Source organism: Salminus brasiliensis, chromosome 16, assembly GCF_030463535.1.
Source record: "Salminus brasiliensis chromosome 16, fSalBra1.hap2, whole genome shotgun sequence".
Classification (NCBI taxonomy): domain Eukaryota; kingdom Metazoa; phylum Chordata; class Actinopteri; order Characiformes; family Bryconidae; genus Salminus; species Salminus brasiliensis.
In genome coordinates, this window is record NC_132893.1 from 27,856,782 (window position 1) to 27,864,281 (window position 7,500).

General features: G+C 46.1%; 11 non-coding genes across 11 annotated transcripts in view; all 11 read left to right on the forward strand.

The window, feature by feature from the left end:
• trnar-ccu (transfer RNA arginine (anticodon CCU)) overlaps window positions 1-32 on the forward strand; it is a 73-nt gene extending 41 nt beyond the window's left edge. The window contains exon 1 of the tRNA in view: window positions 1-32. This exon is cut by the window's left edge and continues 41 nt beyond it. This is a non-coding gene — a tRNA (tRNA-Arg).
• A 1,004-nt stretch (window positions 33-1,036) lies between these two features.
• Window positions 1,037-1,109, forward strand: trnar-ccu (transfer RNA arginine (anticodon CCU)). Its single transcript has one exon. It is a non-coding gene; the product is annotated as a tRNA-Arg (tRNA).
• Window positions 1,110-1,754: 645 nt separating this feature from the next.
• trnar-ccu (transfer RNA arginine (anticodon CCU)) lies at window positions 1,755-1,827 on the forward strand. Its single transcript has one exon. It is a non-coding gene; the product is annotated as a tRNA-Arg (tRNA).
• Window positions 1,828-2,471: 644 nt separating this feature from the next.
• Window positions 2,472-2,544, forward strand: trnar-ccu (transfer RNA arginine (anticodon CCU)). The gene has a single exon. It is a non-coding gene; the product is annotated as a tRNA-Arg (tRNA).
• Window positions 2,545-3,907: 1,363 nt separating this feature from the next.
• On the forward strand, window positions 3,908-3,980 carry trnar-ccu (transfer RNA arginine (anticodon CCU)). The gene has a single exon. It is a non-coding gene; the product is annotated as a tRNA-Arg (tRNA).
• A 1,362-nt stretch (window positions 3,981-5,342) lies between these two features.
• On the forward strand, window positions 5,343-5,415 carry trnar-ccu (transfer RNA arginine (anticodon CCU)). Its single transcript has one exon. It is a non-coding gene; the product is annotated as a tRNA-Arg (tRNA).
• Window positions 5,416-5,701: 286 nt separating this feature from the next.
• trnar-ccu (transfer RNA arginine (anticodon CCU)) lies at window positions 5,702-5,774 on the forward strand. The gene has a single exon. It is a non-coding gene; the product is annotated as a tRNA-Arg (tRNA).
• A 286-nt stretch (window positions 5,775-6,060) lies between these two features.
• trnar-ccu (transfer RNA arginine (anticodon CCU)) lies at window positions 6,061-6,133 on the forward strand. The gene has a single exon. It is a non-coding gene; the product is annotated as a tRNA-Arg (tRNA).
• Window positions 6,134-6,778: 645 nt separating this feature from the next.
• Window positions 6,779-6,851, forward strand: trnar-ccu (transfer RNA arginine (anticodon CCU)). Its single transcript has one exon. It is a non-coding gene; the product is annotated as a tRNA-Arg (tRNA).
• A 286-nt stretch (window positions 6,852-7,137) lies between these two features.
• On the forward strand, window positions 7,138-7,210 carry trnar-ccu (transfer RNA arginine (anticodon CCU)). Its single transcript has one exon. It is a non-coding gene; the product is annotated as a tRNA-Arg (tRNA).
• Window positions 7,211-7,496: 286 nt separating this feature from the next.
• Window positions 7,497-7,500, forward strand: part of trnar-ccu (transfer RNA arginine (anticodon CCU)) — a 73-nt gene continuing 69 nt past the window's right edge. Inside the window, exon 1 of the tRNA in view lies at window positions 7,497-7,500. This exon is cut by the window's right edge and continues 69 nt beyond it. This is a non-coding gene — a tRNA (tRNA-Arg).

A 7,500-nucleotide genomic window follows, 5' to 3' on the forward strand; every position in this document is an offset into this window, starting at 1 on the left:
AGGGATTGTGGGTTCGAGTCCCGTCTGGGGTGTACTACAAGCAGAGTGGTGCAGCGGAAGTGTGCTGGGCCCATAACCCAGAGGTCGATGGATCGAAACCATCCTCTGCTAGACATTGTCTCTTTTTCGGGACTATTGAGTTGGACATGACATTTTTTCTTCAAAACTTGACTTTAATTTCACATCTGCCTCAGCATTGCAAGCTCCTACAATTCTGGATATTTTATGCTGCCACAATGTGGATCTAGCAGAGTGGCAGTTAATTAAAACACTTGATTTTGGGTATGTAGTGTTCTGAAATCCACATTTTACTGGCCAGCCCCAGTGGCCTAATGGAAAAGGCACTGGCCTCCTAAGCCAGGGATTGTGGGTTAGAGTCCCATGTGGGGTGTACTGCAAGCAGAGTGGCGCAGCGGAAGCGTGCTGGGCCTTTAACCCAGAGGTCGATGGATCGACACCGTCCTCTGCTAGACGTTGTATCTTTTTCGGGACCATTGAGTTGGACATGACATTTTTTCTTCAAAACATTACTTCAATTTCACATCTGCCTTAGAATTGCAAACTCCAACAATTCTCGTTATTTTATGCTGCCACAATGTGGATCTAGCAGAGTGGCAGTTAATTAAAACACTTGATTTTGGGTATGTAGTGTTCTAAAATCCACTTTTTCCTGGCCAGCCCAAATAGCCTAATGGATAAGGCACTGGCCTCCTAAGCCAGGGATTGTGGGTTCGAGTCCCATCTGGGTTGTACTACAAGCAGAGTGGCGCAGCGGAAGTGTGCTGGGCCCATAACCCAGAGGTCGATGGATCGAAACCATCCTCTGCTAGACATTGTCTCTTTTCCGGGACCATTTAGTTGGACATGACATTTTTTCTTCAAAACTTGACTTCAATTTCACATCTGCCTCAGCATTGCAAGCTCCTACAATTCTGGATATTTGATGCTGCCACAATGTGGATCTAGCAGAGTGGCAGTTAATTAAAACACTTGATTTTGGGTATGTAGTGTTCTGAAATCCACATTTTCCTGGCCAGCCCCAGTGGCCTAATGGATAAGGCACTGGCCTCCTAAGCCAGGGATTGTGGGTTCGAGTCCCATCTGGGGTGTACTACAAGCAGAGTGGCGCAGCGGAAGCGTGCTGGGCCCATAACCCAGAGGTCGATGGATCGAAACCATCCTCTGCTAGACGTTGTATCTTTTTCGGTACCATTGAGTTGGACATGACATTTTTTCTTCAAAACTTTACTTCAATTTCACATCTGCCTTAGAATTGCAAACTCCAACAACTCTCGTTATTTTATGCTGCCACAATGTGGATCTAGCAGAGTGGCAGTTAATTAAAACACTTGATTTTGGGTATGTAGTCTTCTAAAATCCACTTTTTCCTGGCCAGCCCAAATAGCCTAATGGAAAAGGCACTGGCCTCCTAAGCCAGGGATTGTGGGTTCGAGTCCCATCTGGGTTGTACTACAAGCAGAGTGGCGCAGCGGAAGTGTGCTGCGCCCATAACCCAGAGGTCGATGGATCGAAACCATCCTCTGCTAGACATTGTCTCTTTTCCGGGACCATTTAGTTGGACATGACATTTTTTCTTCAAAACTTGACTTCAATTTCACATCTGCCTCAGCATTGCAAGCTCCTACAATTCTGGATATTTGATGCTGCCACAATGTGGATCTAGCAGAGTGGCAGTTAATTAAAACACTTGATTTTGGGTATGTAGTGTTCTGAAATCCACATTTTCCTGGCCAGCCCCAGTGGCCTAATGGATAAGGCACTGGCCTCCTAAGCCAGGGATTGTGGGTTCGAGTCCCATCTGGGGTGTACTACAAGCAGAGTGGCGCAGCGGAAGCGTGCTGGGCCCATAACCCAGAGGTCGATGGATCGAAACCATCCTCTGCTAGACGTTGTATCTTTTTCGGGACCATTGTGTTGGACATGACATTTTTTCTTCAAAACTTGACTTCAATTTATATCTGCCTCAGCATTGCAAGCTCCTACAATTCTGGATATTTCATGCTGCCACAATGTGGATCTAGCAGAGTGGCAGTTAATTAAAACACTTGATTTTGGGTATGTAGTGTTCTAAAATCCACTTTTTCCTGGCCAGCCCAAATAGCCTAATGGATAAGGCACTGGCCTCCTAAGCCAGGGATTGTGGGTTCGAGTCCCATCTGGGTTGTAATCCAAGCAGAGTGGAGCAGTGGAAGCGTGCTGGGCCCATAACCCAGACGTCGATGGATAGAAACCATCCTCTGCTAGACATTGTCTCTTTTTCGGGACCATTGAGTTGGACATGACATTTTTTCTTCAAAACTTGACTTCAATTTTACATCTGCCTCAGCATTGCAAGCTCCTACAATTCTGGATATTTTATGCTGCCACAATGTGGATCTAGCAGAGTGGCAGTTAATTAAAACACTTGATTTTGGGTATGTAGTGTTCTGAAATCCACGTTTTACTGGCCAGCCCCAGTGGCCTAATGGAAAAGGCACTGGCCTCCTAAGCCAGGGGTTGTGGGTTAGAGTCCCATGTGGGGTGTACTACAAGCAGAGTGGCGCAGCGGAAGAGTGCTCGGCCCATAACCCAGAGGTCGATGGATCGAAACCCTCCTCTGCTAGACGTTGTATCTTTTTCGAGACCATTGTGTTGGACATGACATTTTTTCTTCAAAACTTTACTTCAATTTCACATCTGCCTTAGAATTGCAAACTCCAACAATTCTCGTTATTTTATGCTGCCACAATGTGGATCTAGCAGAGTGGCAGTTAGTTAAAACACTTGATTTTGGGTATGTAGTGTTCTGAAATCCATGTTTTCCTGGCCAGCCCCAGTGGCCTAATGGATAAGGCACTGGCCTCCTAAGCCAGGGATTGTGGGTTAGAGTCCCATGTGGGGTGTACTACAAGCAGAGTGGTGCAGCGGAAGAGTGCTGAGTCCATAACCCAGAGGTCGATGGATCGAAACCCTCCTCTGCTAGATGTTGTATCTTTTTCGAGACCATTGTGTTGGACATGACATTTTTTCTTCAAAACTTTACTTCAATTTCACATCTGCCTTAGAATTGCAAACTCCAACAATTCTCGTTATTTTATGCTGCCACAATGTGGATCTAGCAGAGTGGCAGTTAGTTAAAACACTTGATTTTGGGTATGTAGTGTTCTGAAATCCACGTTTTCCTGGCCAGCCCCAGTGGCCTAATGGATAAAGCCCTGGCCTCCTAAGCGGGGGATTGTGGGTTCGAGTCCCATCTGGGGTGTACTACAAGCAGAGTGGCGCAGCGGAAGTGTGCTGGGCCCATAACCCAGAGGTCGATGGATCGAAACCCTCCTCTGCTAGACATTGTATCTTTTTCGAGACCATTGTGTTGGACATGACATTTTTTCTTCAAAACTTTACTTCAATTTCACATCTGCCTTAGAATTGCAAACTCCAACAATTCTCGTTATTTTATGCTGCCACAATGTGGATCTAGCAGAGTGGCAGTTAATTAAAACACTTGATTTTGGGTATGTAGTGTTCTGAAATCCACGTTTTCCTGGCCAGCCCCAGTGGCCTAATGGATAAGGCACTGGCCTCCTAAGCCAGGGATTGTGGGTTCGAGTCCCATCGCTGGTGTACTACAAGCAGAGTGGCGCAGCGGAAGCGTGCTGGGCCCATAACCCAGAGGTCGATGGATCGAAACCCTCCTCTGCTAGACATTGTATCTTTTTCGAGACCATTGTGTTGGACATGACATTTTTTCTTCAAAACTTTACTTCAATTTCACATCTGCCTTAGAATTGCAAACTCCAACAATTCTCGTTATTTTATGCTGCCACAATGTGGATCTAGCAGAGTGGCAGTTAATTAAAACACTTGATTTTGGGTATGTAGTGTTCTGAAATCCACGTTTTCCAGGCCAGCCCCAGTGGCCTAATGGATAAGGCACTGGCCTCCTAAGCCAGGGATTGTGGGTTGGAGTCCCATCTGGGGTGTACTACAAGCAGAGTGGCGCAGCGGAAGCGTGCTGGGCCCATAACCCAGAGGTCGATGGATCGAAACCATCCTCTGCTAGACACTGTCTCTTTTTCGGGACCATTGTGTTGGACATGACATTTTTTCTTCAAAACTTGACTTCAATTTATATCTGCCTCAGCATTGCAAGCTCCTACAATTCTGGATATTTCATGCTGCCACAATGTGGATCTAGCAGAGTGGCAGTTAATTAAAACACTTGATTTTGGGTATGTAGTGTTCTGAAATCCACATTTTACTGGCCAGCCCCAGTGGCCTAATGGATAAGGCACTGGCCTCCTAAGCCAGGGATTGTGGGTTAGAGTCCCATGTGGGGTGTACTACAAGCAGAGTGGCGCAGCGGAAGAGTGCTGGGCCCATAACCCAGAGGTCGATGGATCGAAACCCTCCTCTGCTAGACGTTGTATCTTTTTCGAGACCATTGTGTTGGACATGACATTTTTTCTTCAAAACTTTACTTCAATTTCACATCTTCCTTAGAATTGCAAACTCCAACAATTCTCGTTATTTTATGCTGCCACAATGTGGATCTAGCAGAGTGGCAGTTAGTTAAAACACTTGATTTTGGGTGTGTAGTGTTCTGAAATCCACGTTTTCCTGGCCAGCCCCAGTGGCCTAATGGATAAAGCACTGGACTCCTAAGCCGGGGATTGTGGGTTCGAGTCCCATCTGGGGTGTACTACAAGCAGAGTGGCGCAGCGGAAGTGTGCTGGGCCCATAACCCAGAGGTCGATGGATCGAAACCCTCCTCTGCTAGACATTGTATCTTTTTCGAGACCATTGTGTTGGACATGACATTTTTTCTTCAAAACTTTACTTCAATTTCACATCTGCCTTAGAATTGCAAACTCCAACAATTCTCGTTATTTTATGCTGCCACAATGTGGATCTAGCAGAGTGGCAGTTAGTTAAAACACTTGATTTTGGGTATGTAGTGTTCTGAAATCCACGTTTTCCTGTCCAGCCCCAGTGGCCTAATGGATAAGGCACTGGCCTCCTAAGCCAGGGATTGTGTGTTTAAGTCCCATCTGGGGTGTACTACAAGCAGAGTGGTGCAGCGGAAGCGTGCTGGGCCCATAACCCAGAGGTCGATGGATAGAAACCATCCTCTGCTAGACATTGTCTCTTTTTCGGGACCATTGAGTTGGACATGACATTTTTTCTTCAAAACTTGACTTCAATTTCACATCTGCCTCAGCATTGCAAGCTCCTACAATTCTGGATATTTGATGCTGCCACAATGTGGATCTAGCAGAGTGGCAGTTAATTAAAACACTTGATTTTGGGTATGTAGTGTTCTGAAATCCACATTTTCCTGGCCAGCCCCAGTGGCCTAATGGATAAGGCACTGGCCTCCTAAGCCAGGGATTGTGGGTTCGAGTCCCATCTGGGGTGTACTACAAGCAGAGTGGGGCAGTGGAAGCGTACTGGGCCCATAACCCAGAGGTCAATGGATCGAAACCCTCCTCTGCTAGACATTGTATCTTTTTCGAGACCATTGTGTTGGACATGACATTTTTTCTTCAAAACTTTACTTCAATTTCACATCTGCCTTAGAATTGCAAACTCCAACAATTCTCGTTATTTTATGCTGCCACAATGTGGATCTAGCAGAGTGGCAGTTAATTAAAACACTTGATTTTGGGTATGTAGTGTTCTGAAATCCACGTTTTCCAGGCCAGCCCCAGTGGCCTAATGGATAAGGCACTGGCCTCCTAAGCCAGGGATTGTGGGTTGGAGTCCCATCTGGGGTGTACTACAAGCAGAGTGGCGCAGCGGAAGCGTGCTGGGCCCATAACCCAGAGGTCAATGGGTCGAAACCATCCTCTGCTAGACATTGTCTCTTTTTCGGGACCATTGTGTTGGACATGACATTTTTTCTTCAAAACTTGACTTCAATTTCACATCTGCCTCAGCATTGCAAGCTCCTAGAATTCTGGATATTTCATGCTGCCACAATGTGGATCTAGCAGAGTGGCAGTTAATTAAAACACTTGATTTTGGGTATGTAGTGTTCTGAAATCCACATTTTACTGGCCAGCCCCAGTGGCCTAATGGTTAAGGCACTGGCCTCCTAAGCCAGGGATTGTGGGTTAGATTCCCATGTGGGGCGTACTACAAGCAGAGTGGCGCAGCGGAATCGTGCTGGGCCCATAACCCGGAGGTCGATGGATCGAAACCCTCCTCTGCTAGACGTTGTATCTTTTTCGAGACCATTGTGTTGGACATGACATTTTTTCTTCAAAACTTTACTTCAATTTCACATCTTCCTTAGAATTGCAAACTCCAACAATTCTCGTTATTTTATGCTGCCACAATGTGGATCTAGCAGAGTGGCAGTTAGTTAAAACACTTGATTTTGGGTATGTAGTGTTCTGAAATCCACGTTTTCCTGGCCAGCCCCAGTGGCCTAATGGATAAAGCACTGGACTCCTAAGCTGGGGATTGTGGGTTCGAGTCCCATCTGGGGTGTACTACAAGCAGAGTGGCGCAGCGGAAGTGTGCTGGGCCCATAACCCAGAGGTCGATGGATCGAAACCATCCTCTGCTAGACATTGTATCTTTTTCGAGACCATTGTGTTGGACATGACATTTTTTCTTCAAAACTTTACTTCAATTTCACATCTGCCTTAGAATTGCAAACTCCAACAATTCTCGTTATTTTATGCTGCCACAATGTGGATCTAGCAGAGTGGCAGTTAGTTAAAACACTTGATTTTGGGTTTGTAGTGTTCTGAAATCCACGTTTTCCTGTCCAGCCCCAGTGGCCTAATGGATAAGGCACTGGCCTCCTAAGCCAGGGATTGTGGGTTCAAGTCCCATCTGGGGTGTACTACAAGCAGAGTGGTGCAGCGGAAGCGTGCTGGGCCCATAACCCAGAGGTCGATGGATCAAAACCATCCTCTGCTAGACATTGTCTCTTTTTTGGGACCATTTAGTTGGATATGACATTTTTTCTTCAAAACTTGACTTCAATTTCACATCTGCCTCAGCATTGCAAGCTCCTACAATTCTGGATATTTGATGCTGCCACAATGTGGATCTAGCAGAGTGGCAGTTAATTAAAACACTTGATTTTGGGTATGTAGTGTTCTGAAATCCACGTTTTCCTGGCCAGCCCCAGTGGCCTAATGGATAAGGCACTGGCCTCCTAAGCCAGGGATTGTGGGTTCGAGTCCCATCTGGGGTGTACTACAAGCAGAGTGGGGCAGCGGAAGCGTACTGGGCCCATAACCCAGAGGTCAATGGATCGAAACCCTCCTCTGCTAGACATTGTATCTTTTTCGAGACCATTGTGTTGGACATGACATTTTTTCTTCAAAACTTTACTTCAATTTCACATCTGCCTTAGAATTGCAAACTCCAACAATTCTCGTTATTTTATGCTGCCACAATGTGGATCTAGCAGAGTGGCAGTTAATTAAAACACTTGATTTTGGGTATGTAGTGTTCTGAAATCCACGTTTTCCAGGCCAGCCC